We start from the raw sequence: 19646 nt of genomic DNA, 5'->3' as shown, positions 1-19646 counted from the left end.
TTCATTTGACTGTTTTCACTTTTGACATGTGAAAGTATCTGTTGATACATCCTCTCAAAGCGTGATGTTTAATCCATGCTGAGCTCTGTGGATGCAGGTAGTGACGTACAACGGCCGAGGGTCTGTCATTGTGTCCTGCACAGGTGCAAAAGCATTCACGCATACTCTAAGTTGTCATTAGCAGACCTGAGACCAGCAGATACTCCAAATGGCTCAGCTGCAGCTCTGCGTTAACAAAACCTGACACCACCTGTTGCGACCATGACTACAATTTACTGTCTGCAAAAGGTTGATAACAAACTTTGTTTAAACTGAAAACTCTTGAAATCTAATTAAGCTGCCGTTTTACCACCTTTCAGTTTGATTCCTCTTGTCAGATGGCAATTTTTTCTGTTGTAGCTTGTTAACAAACTACACTGTGAGACTTAAACGTTAATCCAAAGTCATGAAGTTAAAATGTTGTCTGTCACTTTAAATACGACTCGTGTCACTCTCTTTTCCTCAATGTCATCGATCTTGTTGAAAAAATGCATTTATGGCACTTTATGTTTAAACTGTAAGCGATCTAAACACTCAACACAAATGACGATAGACGATCATATTTATAAGAGCCTCTTGTGAGGAGACCGAGGCCACTCAATCATCTTCCTTCATTTAATCCAGACCGTTACAAATCTTCACCTTTGACCTGTGGGGAGTAATTCAGCCACGTGTTGTCTGATGTAATCTGTGAGGGGATCAGAACAATCAGAAAGGTGTGTGGAGATGAGAGCAGGTGTCATTATACTGGATTAGTGAGATAAGAGTAGAAAACACTTGTTCTCTGTGTGTAATTGGAGGCAATCTGTCACGCAAAGAGACAAAATGTGGTGGCAGTGAGCAAACATCACGATATCAGCTGCAGTTTTCTCTCCCGTGGCAGTAATAATGACATAACGCCCAGTGGTTAGCGTGTTAGGATTAATGGGACGAGCTGCAGAAGGTGAGGTGGTACAACACGTCGACTCATTCCCACCTTCCTCTCTGTCTGTCACTCTTCAGTTCACAGTAATTCCTCCACAGCCGGCTGATCCTGATGAGTTTCTCAACCTACCTCTTGTACATTTTCAGCTGTGGTACTAGTAGTCACTCCGTAATTCAACCCAGATGTAGAACAAAATGTTCTTAGTCACATTACTGATCATCTTTCACCTTTTAACATCTGAAACATCTAACGTAACTTTGAAGAACTTTTACCTTGCATGCATCAAAAAAAAGTTACACCAGATTATTGATTCTCTCTGACAACTAACTTCATTTTTAATAATAAATAAAAAATCCATCATCACCAACATCATCGGCATTCATTGGCGATTATCATCTGCCATCAGGCGCTTAAAATGCCATTTCAAGGCCGGATGTTTAAGCCCTTGTTACCCCTCGTCCTATTGCAATTTCAAATGCAAGGAGGTGTAATGGTATCGTTCTTGTAAGTTGTTCTGACTCTGGTCCTCTCTTGGAGGTAGTAATAGAGGCTGGATGAGGGGAAGACAATGGCGAGGTGTAGCGTCAGAGCTAGAAGGGTGGAACAACGCTGAGTGTGCATGTCTGAAAAACTATTGTTGCATGTTCTCCATTACTTTACATGAACACAGCGTTTTGGGCGACTGAAAATACAAACTTTTAAAACTTTTGGTTCCAGAGTGGAACTTTTTCAGAACAAACCCCTTTCCAAGGTGGACGTAGTATCCGTGACGTCACTGATATGTTTCTGAAGCACTGTTTTGAAGCCAGTCGTCAGCGGGTGCCATATTGGAAATGCTGAACTCAGCCTAACGTCTGTCGAGCTAGTGTGAGGTAAAGAGGCGGGTGTTTAGCCTGCTCGATAACAGCTACAGTGTTCGCGCCTGTCAGTTAATCAGCTGTGCCTCTTATTATGGAAAACTTGTAATCTTAATATCTTAAAAACTGCTGCATTATGAAAAAATCCCCCCGTGTACAGTGTGTGCTGAGAGAGAAAAGAGCCATTGAGACTAAAATCATTTCCTTGTGATAGGCTGTAAACATGTTTATTTCGGCTGTGAAGATCGTCTTATTTGAATTAGTGTGCATGTGGTTTCCAGTACTTCCGGAGCCAGCCTCAAGTGGACACTCGAGGAACTGCAGTTTTTAAAACTTCAGCATCGGCTTCAATTCTTGCGTCCTGAGGTTGCTGCTTGATTTGTATTCACAACCCTGGATGAAGAACAGCTTGATGTTGGTGGTGCTTCATTACAAAGTTGTGCCACCAACTACTGGTCTGGCATGCATACTCCAGTGTTTCAGATGTTTTTGTGTAATCATGTGAACACAGACTTTTCTGTTTTTAAATCTATATTTTTTGGAGGCATTTTCATCTTTATGGATAGGACCGCTGTGACGAAGACTGAGCCTCTGTATTTGGGGAGTGCACTTAAACAGCTTGGCCAAAGACGCCCCAACTTTCCCATTTTTAATTGAACCGTTCTCGTGTAAACAAAGCCTGAGTGTGTGTGTTAAGGAGTCGTGCCTCTTACGCTTCTGCAACACTGTAATGCAACGTGTAATCACACAGTGAAATACTAATATTATGCAGATTAGGTTTACAATGTGTGAGTACAAATGCTTAGTGATGGCGGCACTTGGTTGCAGTGTGTAAGAGGGTATCTACTAACAACCATACAGATGGGGTCACAAGTCTTTGGCACCTATATTTTGGGGGTCCCAGGCTGAAAAGTTTGGGAACCCCTGTGATAAGGGATGTCAGCCTCCTTTTCACTTTAGCTACCATACGTATGAACCAGTGAATAAAGATTACATTGTGGGTAATGTAGGCATCATGTTTTTGAATATAGGACGACAAACCAGTGGAATAAAAATATATTAGTCAGCATCTCTTGAAAAAATGGCTTTATGAGTCAGATAATGTCGGATTGAAACGCAAAACCAGCTCTTTTAACCTGTTCACATCAGGTTTGTGTAACTTTAAACCACGCTACCTTTAACCTGAGCTACGCTGATACAGTATTTAGAACATTTAGCCCTTCGGCGAAGCAGAACAAACTCTGAGAGCAACTTCACAGGATTCTAAGTGCTCTCTCAGAACCAGAGATCCCATCAGACTACAGTTCAGTCTCATTTCCCCTTCTTTCTCTTTCCTTCCTGTATTTATTATCACCCTCTCCCTACTCCTCCCCCCTCCTCTCTCCCCTCTCTGCTCATGTCAGCCACACTCACTTGTCCTGAGGTGTGGATGGAGGCTGAGATCATTAGGGGAAATTACTCTTGTGTTGCATACCAGCTCTGATAATGAAACTGTCACAAGGGGGGACAGCGTGATGGCTGCTGCGCTGCAGTGATTAGAGAGAGAGAGCACTCTTTCTGTCTGCTCCATCCTCTCCTTGCTCCCTGCACCTTCCTTCTTTGGTTGTATAATCTTTTTAATGACGCTTAATGATGAATGAGATGTTTGGATGTCAGGCTTTTTTAAACTCAGTGAATTTGTCAACAAAAATGAGGCTTTAAAGAACAGATCATCAATTAATTCAGGAATACGAGATCTGTCATGTCACCATTTCTGTCCCTAAAGCCCCTCGACGTGCCGTCATTAAAGGATAAGTTCACATTTTTGTAAATCTGTACTGTAATTATTCCTCATCCAAGAGATCATCTTCTGCCTGAGCCTCAAAATCCAGGATCCTCCTTCTGTAATTTGGGGTGAAAGTTGCTGAATTTCATCTAAAGCAACCACAAGCCCTCTTCTCTGTTCTTATTCTTATCTTAAACCAGATCTCCTCCAAATATAAAATATTTTCCGTCAATCTTCTTGTTGGTGACACTCCTATGATTTTTAGGGGTTTGGGCAGATTTTTAAAGAATAATAATAATGAGGAGAAATATTGAAAACACATTAAAACATTTTAAATTCATTTAATTTAATTTAATTTAATTTAATTTAATTTAATTTAATTTAATTTAATTTAATTTAATTTATTAAATTACATTAAATTTGATTTAATGTAATTTAATCTAATTATGAGAACAAACTCTGAATTCTGACTTTAATCTCAGGATTAAAAAGAAAAACATCTTAAAAAAATGTTTTTGCTCGCCCGCCCTTCACATCTTTTTTAGTTGCCCCAATCCTCTTCCTTTGAAATCACCTGTTAAGCGCTTAGACTGTTTAAAAAAATGGATAAGAGGACATATCCCCATAAGTGAAGCCAAAATATAAAGACTGTTTCCTCTATGTTAACAGAGGGCACACTATAAAATCTTCTTATCATGCTGATTTATGCACATAAGTTCACCATATACGTAACTACCTCCATACGTCAGGATACGTTTGTTGTTTATTTTTGCAGTAGGAGGAGATAGAGATGCACATCAATGCTTCATCAATACACAGTCAATGGTAAAATATATCTAATAAATATATAATGGTCCAGAATGCTGTTGTCAAAAATTGCACAAAAATACGTAACAACACAAATAATGAAATCGGGGTTGAGCTTCATAACTACATTTGGTTTGTTGGGGTCGTCTAAAGTCTCATCAAACCTAAATATTATCTACTTCCCAGTCTTCTTGTTCATTTGTTACCTCTTCCAGAATAACCCTGATGTTTCTGTGAATCTAGAGGTTATTTTGAGTTGATGAGGAGCGCCTCAATGCACCATTAACTCTGGTCTCTGTTGCTGCAGGCAGGAAAGCTGCAGACATGATGTTTTAGGAGAAGAGAAGGTGCAGTTACCGCACAAGAGTTCAGCTCTCTGCAGGAACAACCTCCTGTTCTGTGGGAGGAATCGTTTGACACAGTCAAGGCTGCAAGGCAGCAACCATGTCAACTTTTCAGGCACTTTATTCCTCAGACATCTACCGGACAAAAACAACAGATTTCTAGATTATCATGAGAGCTCTGTCTGCACCACTCTACATAAACATCCATCTCAGCGTGTAACTATCGCTATGAGTTGGTGGCGTCCATGATGAAGATATAAAATCCCTCCAGTGAGTTCAACGTCTACTCCAAAGTCTCTCACCAATTTGATCTGCCCAGAGGGGCGAGGAAGATGCAAATATTCTGATTAAACTGGACAAAAAAAAACTAATGGGAAAGACCTGGGGCGAATTAACTGAGAATGGGTTGCGGCTGCTATTATCAGCATGTAGTGAGCATCATTTCCCTGTGCTATCTGCTCCGTCTTAAAGGGACAGTTGTGTTTTTTTGCGTCGGAGTTGTATTAGGTGCTTGAGTTAATTTAATATTTTTTTGTTGCTGTCAAAATTTCTCATTCATTAGTTAGGTTGTGTTTTTGGTCTGTAGACCTGAAATGCTAACAGGTGGAGTATCACATTTGTGTTGCATCCAAAAATAGTTCTTAACAAAAGTGGCTTCACACCAGCATGGATGTTTGGGTCAGACTCTTAAATTAGCTTAAAGTATCCCTTTAAAGTCCACTCCATAGAGTCAAGTGCAAATACTCCCATCCCGTTTTGCAGCCCTGTGCAGTTTGCTCTTGTTTTGCATCTGATCATGCAGATAAGCTGCCAACATCACTATATGCTGCATCCACATTCAGAGGATGATCTGACTGGAGAGAGGACACTGTCGACACTCTGTTTAAAGTCACTTCACTGCAGATGTCATTGTCGATAAAGTGTCTTTCTTGGAGCTCGGCAAGATTAAAACGCTGTCACCCTGACACAGACTTTCTCTACCTATGTGGTGAGAGTTTGCTTGTATCGGCCAGGGTTGAGCCCGACAGCCACAGACTGACTGATTAATTCCGAGGTGTAAACTCAAAGTATTATTTACAAACTTTATACACATATTATTTTCAGGTCTTCTAGAGGTGTGACCGTGGTAACAATTTCTAAAAAGTTTAATCTTGTCAGCCCCTAAACTAGTAAATACAGTAGCGAAGTTACGCCACCTCTTAAGCCTGATTTACACTACTGCATAGGATTGACGGCGTAGGATTGACGGCGTAGGGTTGACGGCGTAGGATTGATGGTGTAGGATTGACAGAGAAGGATTGACGACGTAGCCTACACTGTAGGTCTGGTAGCACCCGTACCTACGCAGAGGCCTACGCATGTAGTCGATGTGCACCTCCTCCAATATGTAACAAAGAGTAAAATCGATGCGGACAGCAAGCTCTGAGATTGGTCCCTTGTAATCATTGCTTTATGATAAACATTAACATGTATCAGCTGTAAAGTAATGTAATACGCTCTAAATCCCTGGGAAAAAGTAAACAGAAAACGTAGCAGGGCTGGAAACAGGCGACCCGACTATCAGAGAGACCACACTGCTCTCAGATGTTTTGGTGGGGTTTTGCTGCGTGACCAAGCGGCAACCTCCGGTCTCAAACGATGAAGCCCATGCGGAAGTGCTATAAACTGCAATACATCGAAAATCTGCTTGAGGCTGGCTGCAGAAACACCAGAAACCACATAGACATGAATGGGAAAAAGACGATCTTTGCAGCATTTATAAACATGTTTACAGCCTGGTTCAAAAAACGGCTTGGCCCTATGAAGCTAATCTCTAATGGCACATACTGTTCGGGGGGTACATTTTTTTCTAACGTGACGGTTCAGAAGATATTAAGATTACCAGTTTTGCCCAAATAAGGACATGACTGACGTGACTCCCGGTCTGGAACGCATAGCTATTGGCTAGGAGACTCACACTACGTCACACTCTGCCTAGTTGAGTTCCGCATTTCCAATATGGCTGCTGCCGTCGATTTGCTTCAAAACAGCTCTCAGGAACAGATGGGTGACGTCACGGATACTACATCCATATTTTATACAGTCTATGTGCCTGACACAGACACATCGACGTATAAGTATGTTGTGCTCATGTCTGCGTCGGCCACTGCTGTGTAGGGCAGAGGTGGGTAGTAATGAGTTACATTTACTCCGTTACATGTACTTGAGTAGTTCTTTCCGAAAATTGTACTTCTGAGAGTATTTGTTTTGCAGAGTACTTTCTACTCCTACTCAACCACATTTATCTTAAAATAGATGTACTTTTACTTTGTTACATTGGGCTGTCCAGTCGCTACTTTTACTGTTCCTTTTCTTTTCATTTTATATTGTTTTATACTCAGCCATCTCTCATACAGCGCCTTCTGATCCAGAGCTATAAATAACCTCAACACTGAATGAACTGAGGAGTAGCTCCGTCCCCTCCTCCACCTACAGCTGGGGAGAGAGGCTGCGTTATACCTGCGTCCCCTTGGGAGGAACATGTTTACTCTGTGCCCAAAATCCAGACTCTCTCATAACTTTGAAATGACAAGAAGGAGAAACAGTCACGTTATGCGCTGCTTACTTTGTTCTATACGGTGGAAATCTTGAACTTCAACATAGAACAACTAATAATTAAATAGCATGTCATGGTGAGTAATCAGTTAGGTAAGCTAAGGATTGTACAGGGTAATATTAAATCTTAAAAACATGTTAGAAATGTTGGAAAGTAACCAAAACTAACTTATAAGAGCAGTAAGGTAGCATGCTAACAAAAGCAGCTGCTTCTGAAGCTCAACAGTCACCTCAGAGAGATTCTTCAGGACTGAGTTCATGGCCTTTTTAAACACTTTAGTGGCTATGTTTTAGTATTTTCAAGTTATGTTTTTAAGTAAGATGTACTGAAAACAAGTTAAAGGTTAAAAAAGAAAGTTTGGAAGGCATAGACATCTGTTTTATTGGAATGTTGGAGTATTACAGATGAATAGATCATTAAATCTCCCGTGTTCTGATCACATCTCAGACACAGTTTGAAGTTTCAGCTTGTCTTAAAAAATGACGGCAGGTACATTAGTTTGAGCTCCTCTTTCTTTAATGTTTGAAAGCCTAACAGCATTCATTATGACATTTTCCTACTTATGTCACTTTATTAAAGGCAGTGTGCCCTCACATTGTTATTAGCGTTTCCAAAACCATACAATTTTATATATGATACTGCTCACAAGTTACTCACTACTTGAGAATTTTTTTTAGGTACTTATTCACTCTTACTTAAGTACTTATTCTTACGAGTACTCTTGCTTCTAGAGTAACATCATTGTAAAGTAACAGTACTTTTACTTGAGTACTGTTTCGGTTTACTCTACCCACCTCTGGTGTAGGGTCAACGCAGAATTATAAACCACACTTTAGTACACTTGCTCTTGTCTGTTCATGCAGGAATTAGACTTTTTAAACAAGGCTCATTTGTATAGAAAGGGGACAGTTTTGCCCCAAACGAGTGCATCATCTGCATAACGGCTCATTTAAAAGCACAGTTTGGAGAGCATTAACCCTTGGTGTGGGAACAACACACATGCAGGCCTTTTGTGAATCACATCCTCAGCATCTCAGGCTGTCCGAGGGCAAAAATAACCCGTCCTCTCTTTACAGTTGCATGAAAAATGATTTCCAAGGCTTACCTCCATGCTTCCTGCAAGCATTTCATAGACTTTTGATGTATACCTCTAAAAGTTTTTTCGTATGCTGCTCGTTTGCACCTTTGATTTTTCGTCTCTTATCCCCTTTCCAACAGAACACACAATTACAAAAGCAAACATTTGAATCCATGATGAAGGTCAGGTCTGTATTCATCCCTAGTTGTTGCTTTGGTACATGCACACGTGCCTGCATGTGTAAGATTTAAGGGCAAATGCAATAAAACAAAGTGCTTTTCATACCTACAAGTGTGTAAATGAGCAGCTCATTAATCACATGCAGTCTTTGCCGCTGCTATTCATCAGATTAGCGTTTCACCTTTACAAATGTTGTGTATTTATGAGTGTGTCTGCCTGACTCTCTCTCCTCTGCGCATTGTTTCTGCAGTGCTAGAGACTGTGGGGGTCCCGGCAGCCCGAGGTAATGCCATTGATATCTGTCAGGGCGCGGTGGGAGGCCGGTAGAGGGGCTAAAGAGCTTTTAATGACATTGTGAGCAGCCCTTTGCGTCTGTGTGAGAACAATGTCTGCAAGGCACATGCAGAGTCAAACAGTGGAACATATTTAGATGTTTTTTAGTTGCTGCTTTGAAACACATTGATTGAAACAAAAGTGAAAGACTCTTCTTCATTTACTAACCTCTCTCAAAATTACAACACTGCCCTGTTATTTTAATGACTGTAATTCACTTTATGTGGGAGTAATCCTAGATGTCTTGTGTTTTATATGAAACATGACTCTCCTAGACTCACACAGACATATTGTTCATCTGTACACTCTGATCCTGAAACTATAAAACCTCCATAACTGATGTTTGAAGGCCCAGACGATGGAAGCTCAGAGAGTTTAAAACAGATAATAAAAAGGATGATTTAAAAACTGATTATAAAATGGATAAAAACAAATAAATAAAACAGTATGAGTCAAATAAACTATTTGGATAATGATAATTAAAGAATCAAGCTTGGTGAATATCTCCGCTTATTTATTATGCTCATGGTTATTATCAGCTGTCGTTGGTTCATGCAGGTGCCTCCAAGTCAGCTGGGTAGGTTGTTATCAAATAATTTGTGCATAATCTGAGTGTAAAAGAAAGTCAGGTAGTGTTGCATGAAGAGTTAGAGTTTGCATCCAAAGGTGGAGGGTTCGAACCAAGTAGCAAACTCACACCTCACACTAGCTCGACAGAAGTTATGTTGAGTTCAACATTTCCAATATGGCTCCCGCCGCTGACTGGCTTCAAAACAGCGCTTAAGAAACAGATGGGTGATGTCATGGATACTACGTGACTCCATTATTTAAAAAGTCTATGGTTCGAACACAACCAGGAACAGTGACTGTGCCCCCCGTACAGTGTGTGCCGATAGAGAAATTAGCTCTTCAGACCAAAGCCGTTTTTTGAACCAGGCTGTAAACATGTTTATTTCTGCTGCAAAGATCGTCTTTTTTGAATGGGCGTCTGTGTGGTTTCCAGTGTTTCTGCAGCCAGACTCGAGCAGATGCTCGATGAACTGCAGTTTATAACACTTCCACATAGGCTTCACATTTGATAGGAGGAGGTTGCCGCTTGGTTAAATGTTAAGATTGATGAAAAAAAAAAAAGCCAAAAAAGTCTGATTTAACAACTTTTGTTAAACTTAAAATTCTCAGCAGATGACATGTTGATTTCCTACATGCGTACCCTGTGTTTTGATAATGTGTTGCCAATTATTTATAAATATGGGTTACACAAGCAATGTCACACTTAGCACCCGGATAAAGATGACATATTGCCCACAGAGATGTCATTGTCGTCAGGCCAAATTGACACTGTGCAACTTTATCCAACTGAAACACAGATTTAAGTTCGATAAATCTTCGTCGCTCCCTCAAGTGGGTCTTTTCTTCAGGTGGACCCAGTCCTCAGGTGGGTCTAGTCCTCAGGTGGGTCCAGTCCTCAGCGTCACAGATTCTTGTGTGGGTTTGAAGCAAACACTCACAAGTTCAATGTGTTGGTGTTTGTTACTTTTTCTCTCATTGTTCCTCCTCTACTCTGATAATCTGGTGCGCACAGCGCTGCAGGATCCTCATTGGTCAACACAGCTGTCAATCATGGTGTTGATAATGAAATAGAATTCTGCTTGTGAGATCAAAGGAAGAGTAGAATTCTGAGATCAAATGCAGATTTCTAGAATTCTGCCATTGATCTCAGAAATCTGAGAGAAGAGTCAAAATTCTGAAGAAAAATTGGATATTAGAAATAAATTTAAATTGCCCCTCCCCTCTTTTCTATTTTTTACCTCTTTTTATAGCATTAAATAACAAATTCAAAGTAAACTAGTCAGAAACATGAACACTGACAAAAATCAGCATGATAAGAACTAACTATGATGACAGAAACCATGTTTGACAAACATTTATTTGATCTGTGTTTTATTTTACAGTTTGACCCAAGTCCCATCAAGGAGCCGCTCAGAAGGGGGATCTCCAAATGTTTTGACTTCACTTTTCAGGAACTGTCATCTCGTCCATCGTTTTATACAGTCTATGCTGTGGACTGACATAGATAAAGGCCAGAGTTTTTTTTCTCCACGTCAGGTATGATTTTACCTCCTGTTTTCTAGAAAGAGACAAGCCCCAACCCTCATCAAGTAGTTTTGTGATTTCAGATAACCACACTGCAATCATTTCACAACACTAACCACATCTTTAATCGTGTTTGCAAAATGTCAAAGGTCATGAAGATGTTGCATGTTGCTGCAGACGATAATAACAGATCATTTCTATACTGCTACATATCTCTCTTGCTTTAAAGGTTACTGTAAATCGTCCAGCGTGTCATTAAGAACCTGAAATCAATCAGTGAATAAATATCTATGATGTTGGAACGTGGCCTGAAAATATCTCTGCATTCGTCGCCAACGTATCTCTAGGTCGACGGTTGCTGTCTTTTTGTTTAAAGTTGCCCATGTTGCAAAAGCAGTTCAGGTCAGAGGCTCAAACATGTAACACATATGATGCTAATTAAACGTCACAAAAGAAGAGTGTGAAAAGAATAAAGGACATGTTATTCCCTGTGCAGCAGACTGAAGGCAGACCTAATGAGGATTAAGGCCTCAGCCATCACTTAACGAACGCACAGAGTTAATTAGAGGCCATAATAAAGGCTGTAAGTGACAGAGCCATATGACTCATTTTATTAACATGTGGGTGGATAGCTACAGCACTGATCTATATACACCTGCAGCTCTGACCCAGAGAAGAGGATTTAAAGGTTTTATTATCATATTTATGACTCTTTTTCTTCTAAACTAATGCCAACACTCAAACTAACAACCCGTGACGAAGAGCAGCAACTGAGAGAAGCACTTCCTTGGTTTATTTAGGTGATGGTAGTTAAAAATAGCATGAACTAACACTAAATATATGCAGCACCATCCCTGTTGTGCGAAAATAGCCTTATCTGTGTAAAGGTGGCACTAGAGGGGTCACATTTACAACATGCTAGTGTTTCCACAGCCTGGGGCAAGGGGAAGGCATGATGTAACGCTGTGGGAGTCTGGGATCAGTCTAGGACAGGAATAGACGATACGAAGGTTAAATGTTGATCTGCTGCAGCTTCAGCCACCAGCAAGGTGGAGCAGAAAGACGGTGGACTAACACCTCAGAGCTCTTTACTGCTTAAAACGAATCTTTAGGAGTTTACAGGCTGACGTTTTAACTTCAAAGAGTTCGACGTTTTAACTTTAAAGCATTGAGACGACAACAGTGTGCACAGGATCACTAAAGCTCACCTGAAGGTTCTTCTGTCAGCTGCTATGGAGCTTTGATTCATGCCCATAGACTCTATCAATAACTGATGCATCCACCATAACTAGACATGCCTGCAGGTAAATGCTGGAGAGGGGAAAGTATGAGTGCAGTACTGGTAAATGGCAACAGCAGAGGAAACCTTGCTGCTCTATTAGACCACTATATTGGGAGGATGCTTTTGTCAGATAACCAAATTTTGGTGGCCGCTGCATTGAAAACAGACATGACTCTGTAGTGGAAGTCACTGCATTAAAAACAGACATGACTCTGTAGTGGAAGTCACTGCATTAAAAACAGACATGACTCTGTAGTGGAAATCACTGCATTAAAAACAGACATGACTCATTTCAAAAACTGCTGTCTGTGAACACAGTTCATCACTGCATCCACAAATGCAGGTTCAAGCTGAACCAATCAAATAAGAAACCATATATACATGATCCAGAAACACCATAGACTTGTCTGGACCCAAGCCCATTTAAGATGGACTGGGGGAAGTGGAAAACTGTCCTGTGGTCTGTTGGATCAAAATCTGACACTCTTTTTGGAAATTGTGAACACTGTGTCCTTCGCTCTAAAGAGGAGAGGGACCACCTGGCTGGTTATCAGCTCACAGTTCAAAGCCAGCATCCCTGATGGTATGGGGATCATAAGTGTCCATGGCATGAGTAGCTTACACATCTGTGAAGGCTTCATTAATGCTGAACATGTACAGGTTTAGGAGCAACATATGCTGCCATCCAGACAATGCCTTTTTCAGGGCTAGGGAACTGATGAACATAACAGTAAACATGTCCCTGCACCAACTTTTTTGAAACTTTTGTTTTGTTGTCTTTGCACTGTTTCAATTAGTTATAGGCTTTAAATGATTTGAAAAGGTGACGTGTTGGATCGGGGGAACAAAAGGTTTACGCACTGAGTTTTTATTGCTCTCCCATTACTACACCTACAGAACAATCAACCTCATAGATCTGATTATATCCAATAGAAGTGGGAACACATTACCAGAGAGAGGGGGACATTATTAACCACAGACCAAACTTTCTATCCCAGCTTATAAATGTGACTTCACTACAATACTATTCAATACATGTGCAATGAGAAACCGTAGACTTAGACTCAATAGATGAAACCTGAAAATAACCACAAGCTAATGTTTCTCCCAACAAGTTAACAAGTAATTCAGAGCTGCCTTTATGTTAGTAAAGGCAGGTTTAGGCTGCTATTTTTGGCATGTTCATCAATGATTACCTGAGGATGGAAATGAGTGAGCTGTCGACTGAAAGAAACAAGAGAGAAAATCAGGCTGAACAACTACTCATTTTTTCACAACCCTTTAAAACACTGATGTAGACTAGACAGATTGAGGTAAAACGTTAAGGGACAGCTTTTTGTGCAGAAAAAGCAGAATAAGTTATGCAATGAACACAATGAGCTATCTTTTAAAGTAAAAACAAACATGATTAATGTTACACAAATCAAAGTTAAAGAACTGAAAGCTGCCAGGACATCCTTCATGAACCCAGACAGATTTTAGCTCAGTCAGGATGAGAGTGCACATCGCAGCTCTGCGCCGCTAAAGGAGGAGATGCTAACAGCTCATCTCTATAATCGGATGCAAACAAGAGCAAACTCCACAGAGCTGCAGAACTTTATGGGTAGTTTTATGCTTGAATATAATTAGTGCAACATGCTTTGTTAAGTGGACCTTGAGACGGAGCAGATAGCGGTAGAAAATGATGCACATTTGTTGGTGCATCAACAGCTGCAATCCTTTTGAAGTAATTTCCCTCCAAGAGGTTTTTTTTGTGGGATCTTGAGGTTTTATTTGGAAATCCAAAAGTTTAATTTGCAGACTAAATCATTTTGTTTTCAAATTCATAAGTCTTGATTTCAAAACCCAAAGTTTTAGCTTTTGAATCCAAATTGTTTCAAAGGGGGCATTTGTTTGGCTCTGTTGGTGGTGCATGTGCCCAATGTATGGAGGCCCTCCTCTAAAATCACAAAAAATAATATGACAAAAAACTGTTATTGCGGACATTGTAAAGGTGTCACTCTGATTTTTATACTATAATTGTGTAATTTCTAAACAAAGAAAAACAACAAGAGATTTGCTCTTAAACTTGTGTGGACTGCAGTTCCTAAAGCTGTATGTTTAACCTACGAACAGGACACAGGAGTGGCATCATATATCAGCTTTATTCATCACAAGAAGCAGAGGCCTTCTGATAGATCCAAGAGGAACGCCTTGAAACTGTTCAAGCTTAAACGTTGAATCAACCCCAAGCTAATCAGTTACAGATACAACAATAGAGATGGTTTGAAGCTCAACTTTTCACAGAAACTTTTCATGATGTATTGAAAAGCAGGATGACGTTGTGCTGAGCCGGGTGAGGGCAGACTGAGGAAACTTCCAGCCGTGTGTTAATGATAATCTAATCTGAGAGGGGGAGGAAGTGGTGGGACGGTGCTGACAGGATGGCATCCTCGACTGTCTCTCTGTCCCATCTTTTATCGGTGTAACATTCCCTGCTTACAGCACACAGCACAGCAGACAGCACCGAGACCTTGGGTTCAAACAATGTCAGGAGAGTGACAGCACTGAGGTTTGGCCTTTCTTGGTGTTTCCGTTTGAAGTGTGTCATAGCGGGTGAGCTTCAGGTGAAACATTACCATCCGTGTGTCTTTCCCCTTACTCATACTAACTCATGCAAAACACATTTATATAACTTAGAAGTCATTGTAGAGTGATGTAAGGTAGAAGAGGGAATTCAATCGCCAAGTTAACTAAGATATCCACCAAAGGAAGGAAACGAGCATCCTTAACGACAGGCGTAACATGACTCAGCACTTTCTTTACAAAGTCAAAGATCATGCTTTCCTCTCTTTACGTCACAAAGTTAGCAATCTTTATATTTTCATAGAAATGTTTAACCTTTTAGGGAGAAAAGGAGCCAAAGACTGCTCCACCCAGTTGGCTCTGACCTTTACTGATGTGAAGCCTTTTTGCATTGTCATTATTTTGGCTCTTAGATCAATGTGTAGCCAACAAACTCTGAACTATTCAGGTCAGTGGTGCTCTTCAAGATGCCAACACCTCTGCTTTCCTTCACACTTCTGTTCTTAACTCTTCCCTATCATTTTTTGTCATTCCTTCTTTTCATCTGCTTTCCTCAAAGCTTGCACATCCTATCCTGTATTTGACCACATTCTCCAATTCTTGTGTTGGCTTTCGAGTTGTATGATGCTGCTCTCTGCTTCAAGGTGTAATCAAAGTAGTGCCACAATGTAAGGCAGACACTGAGTTATCTGAAGTCATCCACAGAGGCTTCTCATGGTGAACATCTGTGTCAAGGAACGGACCAAACGAACCAAGTTTAGCACCCAGAAGATCAGGATCAAGCATCATGTGGCACCAAACAAGAATCTGAGTCCAGTTTGAGTTCCTCATTACCTGAAGAGTTGTAAAGAGGAGCACTGTGTCACTGTTAACTATTGACTGTCTGGACCTGGACTGAGATAGTCTCTGCGATGTCACCCATTGGTTTCTTGAAGCAGAGTTTTGAAGCCTATCGTTGGCAGTCACCACATGGATATGCTGTCTGAACCTAACTTTTGGTCGACCTAGCACGAGGCACAGAGGTGGAGTTGAGGGGCGAACTATAGCATCTTGGCCAACAGCTACAATATTCCTGCCTGTCTATCATGTCAGCTATGCCTCTAATTTTGAAAAAACTTGTAACCTTAATTTCTTTAAAACGACTGAGTTAGAAATAAATTCAACCCGAGTACAGTGAAATGAGCTAATTAGATGGAAATTGTATTTTGTACCAGGCTGTAAACATCTTTATTTCTGCTGTAAAGTTCAGCTTCTTTGTATGGTTGTGTATGTGGTGTACCATACTTTTGGCTCCAGCCTCTAGTGGCTATCGATGAACTGCAGATTTTTGCACTTTAGAATCAGCTTGGCCGGGAGGTTTAGATTGCTGATAGAGTTACACCGCAAAAATGCACCACACCTTTCTTAATGGGGAGAATCATTCAGTGATGTTACAGCAGTCGGATCTCTGCAGGTTTCTGCAGGATTCTCACACCATAACGTGTTTCCTAAACTTACTCAGCCAAGTAAAGATTGCCAATCTGCAACTGTCTCACAGCTCTAGCCCCGTTTTTAAGAAAGAAAACAGGCTTTAGAAGAGGAAGTTCAAACTCTAGATTAAAGAGAAAATGAAATGATAAATAAGGTCTGGTAGCTTTTTTGTCTCCGGACATCAGCTTGTTTCAGCCTCACCTGTTCGAAAAGCGACTCACCTTTATAGAAGTTTACATTTTTCTTGAGCTCTGACTGAGTTTCAGGATGTTTTTTCTCTTTTTGCAGGGTCTGAGATAACAGCTCTTTTAACACCCAACTTTATCCCATAAAACTAAAAAAGTTGATCTTTTGAGTTTGAAAATCCCGCTTCTTGAGTAATAAGTCTTGATTTCAAATCCCAAAGTTTTAGCTTCTGAATCCAATTTTTTTTTTGTTTTTTTTGCAGTGTCTGAGATAACGGTTCTTTTAGCACCCAACTTTATCCCATAAAACTAAAAAAAGTGGATCTCCTGAGTCTGAAAAATCCCACTTCTTTGGTAATAATTTGTTGAAATTGAAGGTGAGGGATCATCTATCCTACAGAGGGACTGATGAAAGTATGCGCGGAAACGTTGAACCACATGTATTATGATTTTAAATCCTCTGTGCTTTAAATAATTTTACACGGTTATTAAAATCTAAGAAGTGGGAGCTCCCTTTAGCTGACTTAAGTGTAAAATCTCCTCCTCATGTTATAAAAGAAGATAAAGAAGTATCGTCCAGCATATTCAACACTCCGACTGTAATCCATGGATATTAAAAAGTGATATAGCTCCATTAAACCAGCAGCGCAGCATTCAGTGGGAGTTCCTCCTGATGGGAAGCACCATGGTTATCCGACATACAGTACTGACGTCAGCATGTCAGCTCTTTACCTCCATCGTTTCATGAAGAGGTTCTCACCTTCTACTTAAAGCCTCTAATGGAGGGGAACGACATGAGTGTTGATTTCATTCTTCATCTGTGTGACAGGTAAAGAGGTAGAAATGTCACCCGGTCTACACTCAGGAGGGAAATCAGCGCTCTGTCCTGGTGAACTCCTGCTGACTGCTGACTGCACGCTGCTCAGCAAGGTTACAGAAACGTGCACGATGATATGATTCAATGACTTTATCAGTTTACTGCATATCGCGTAAGGAAATTTTGACCTGCTCTCATTCTTTCTCAGAGCATGAGGGTTTTCTTGATGTCATTTCTCCTTCTGTGATACCGCTAAACCAATAAAGTCTTCATAACCACATCAACGGTTTGGTGTAAACATGCCTAACGTTAAACCAGCATCATACCTGAATTCAGTTTTCCTGCAAAGACTGAGAGTGTGGTGATTCATGCAGAATCCAGCTGTTGAAGAAATAAGAGCTGTGTGCAGAAAGCTTCAGGTTCAAGGATGTTCTATATTTCTGAAACCTTTAGAGGGAACACAGGGCTGTCTTATTCATCATGCTTGAAATAAATCTATCTGAACTTAATTTCTGTAACATTTCCCTTAAAATACCTGACTTGTATTCATTAAAGATCTGCTAGATGGCACCACCAGATTTTTTAAGGCAGTTTTTGTAAGAGTAGCACGAAACACAAAGCACTTAAAGAAGCATATGTGGCGCACTTCATAGTCTTAGTTTTTTAAGCATTTTCTTGTACTTTTACTACTGATGATTTTAAACCTCATCCATCTCTGTCTGAGTTAGGTATGAAAGGCAAAAGATGCCTGCAGATGTTCTTTTTTTTTTTTAGAGAATTGTTTCTGTCATGAGTTGCTTTTGTTAAGATTTGTCTTCAGAGTGTTTTCTCCTCAGTTTGTAATTCCTTCTTGTCTTCCCTGCTTTCTGTTTGAAGTTTTTGTTTCATCTTTTGCCTTTTTGTTATAAATCTTCGTTATTGGAGGTCAAGCCTTTAGTTATCAGGCCCCTCTCCTTTGGAATCATCTACCAGTCATGTTCTTTACTTTTTAGAGTAGATTTAAAATTTTCCTTTTTGATAAAGCTTATAGTTTGAGCTGGCTCAGGCTTGGACCAGCTCTTAGTTATGCTGCTATAGGCTTGGACTGTTGGGGGAACTAGCACATTGGGATCCTGTCTTTCCCTCTCTATCCTCTCTCTGCCTGCCACTTACTTTAACTCTTCCTGTCCCATTAAAGTTACTAACCATAGACCTTCCTGGAGTCCCTGAGCTCCCATGTCTTGTAGGTTTCTCTGCATCTCTGCGAAAGGTGGCCTGCTGCTGTGGATGGGCCAAACTCCTGCTGCTACAACTACTACTATCCGTCTCACCACTATCTTTTCTCTCTCATCTCCCTCTATCCCTCTCTCCAACATGGTCTCAGCAGATGTCTGTCTAACATGAGTCTGGTTCTGCTCGAGGTTTCTGCCTGTTAAAGGTGACATATTACGCTCTTTTTCATCAAAGTATATTGGTCTAAGAGGTCCCCAAAACATGTCTTTAAAGTTTATGTTCAAAAAAATTCTTTGAAATCAGATTTTGGCATGCCTATAAAACCCTCTTTTTCAGCCCTGCTCAGAACAGTCTGTTTTCTCTCTGACCACGCCCCCTCAGAAAGTGTTATGTGGCTTCGGCTCTCCAGCACGTTGATCTAATGTTTACATGTTGGCTGAATATACACGGCTGCTCACAGACCCGCATTACTTCAACCCTCTGAATTTGATCCAGAATCTAATCCTGACGGAGAGGCGCCTGCAGCAGGACCTTTCTGAACGATTGGTTGTTTTATTTGTTAGTATGTCGACGTGTGTCTTGGTACACAGCGATGAACATGTAGCTATGTGGCTATGCTAACTAGCACTATGTCATCTTTAAAGGAAGTTTTTCCTTGCCACTGTAACTTGCTAAATGCTGCAAAGTGCTCTGCTCATGGTGGATTGAGATGAGATCAGACTGAGTCCTGTCTGTAAAATGGGACTGGATCTTATCCTGCCTTGATGTTGGGTCTTTGTTAATAACATAGAATGTGGTCTCGACCTGCTCTGTTTGGCTTCTCTGTGAAATTTGGTTCTAAAATAAACATTTAAACAACAATCCACCTTTGGCACCATTCACCAAGCTTAAAAACAAATGTATAACTTTATGCTCTGATGGTATTTTTGCTTCTTTGTCTTACAGAAAACATTTTTTCTGTTTCCATCCCATCCCGTTAGCAGATTCTGTACATAAAAAACATCTGAAGGTTCACTGCTGCCCTGAGGGTTGAGTCAATTTCATCTGATAGCTCTCCAGACGAGAGGCTGGTGAAATGTCAATTAGCCCGCGTCCTC

At 40.6% G+C, this 19646-nt stretch overlaps 1 protein-coding gene across 2 annotated transcripts in view; it reads left to right on the top strand.

Annotated features, from left to right (window-relative positions):
* clcn6 (chloride channel 6) overlaps positions 1-19534 on the top strand; it is a 43227-nt gene extending 23693 nt beyond the window's left edge. The window contains exons 24-25 of one of the 2 annotated variants that reach the window (XR_004632918.1): positions 10877-11030; positions 19495-19534. The gene's annotated coding sequence lies outside the window, so the exon portion shown is untranslated. Of the gene's footprint in view, positions 1-10876; positions 11237-19494 lie in introns of those variants that run through there. The other variant, XR_004632917.1, reaches the window with a different exon arrangement.
* Positions 19535-19646: the final 112 nt, after the last annotated feature.

The sequence above is a fragment of the Notolabrus celidotus genome, chromosome 11, assembly GCF_009762535.1.
Source record: "Notolabrus celidotus isolate fNotCel1 chromosome 11, fNotCel1.pri, whole genome shotgun sequence".
In the NCBI taxonomy this organism is placed as follows: domain Eukaryota; kingdom Metazoa; phylum Chordata; class Actinopteri; order Labriformes; family Labridae; genus Notolabrus; species Notolabrus celidotus.
This window is presented reverse-complemented; position numbering and strand designations above follow the sequence as displayed.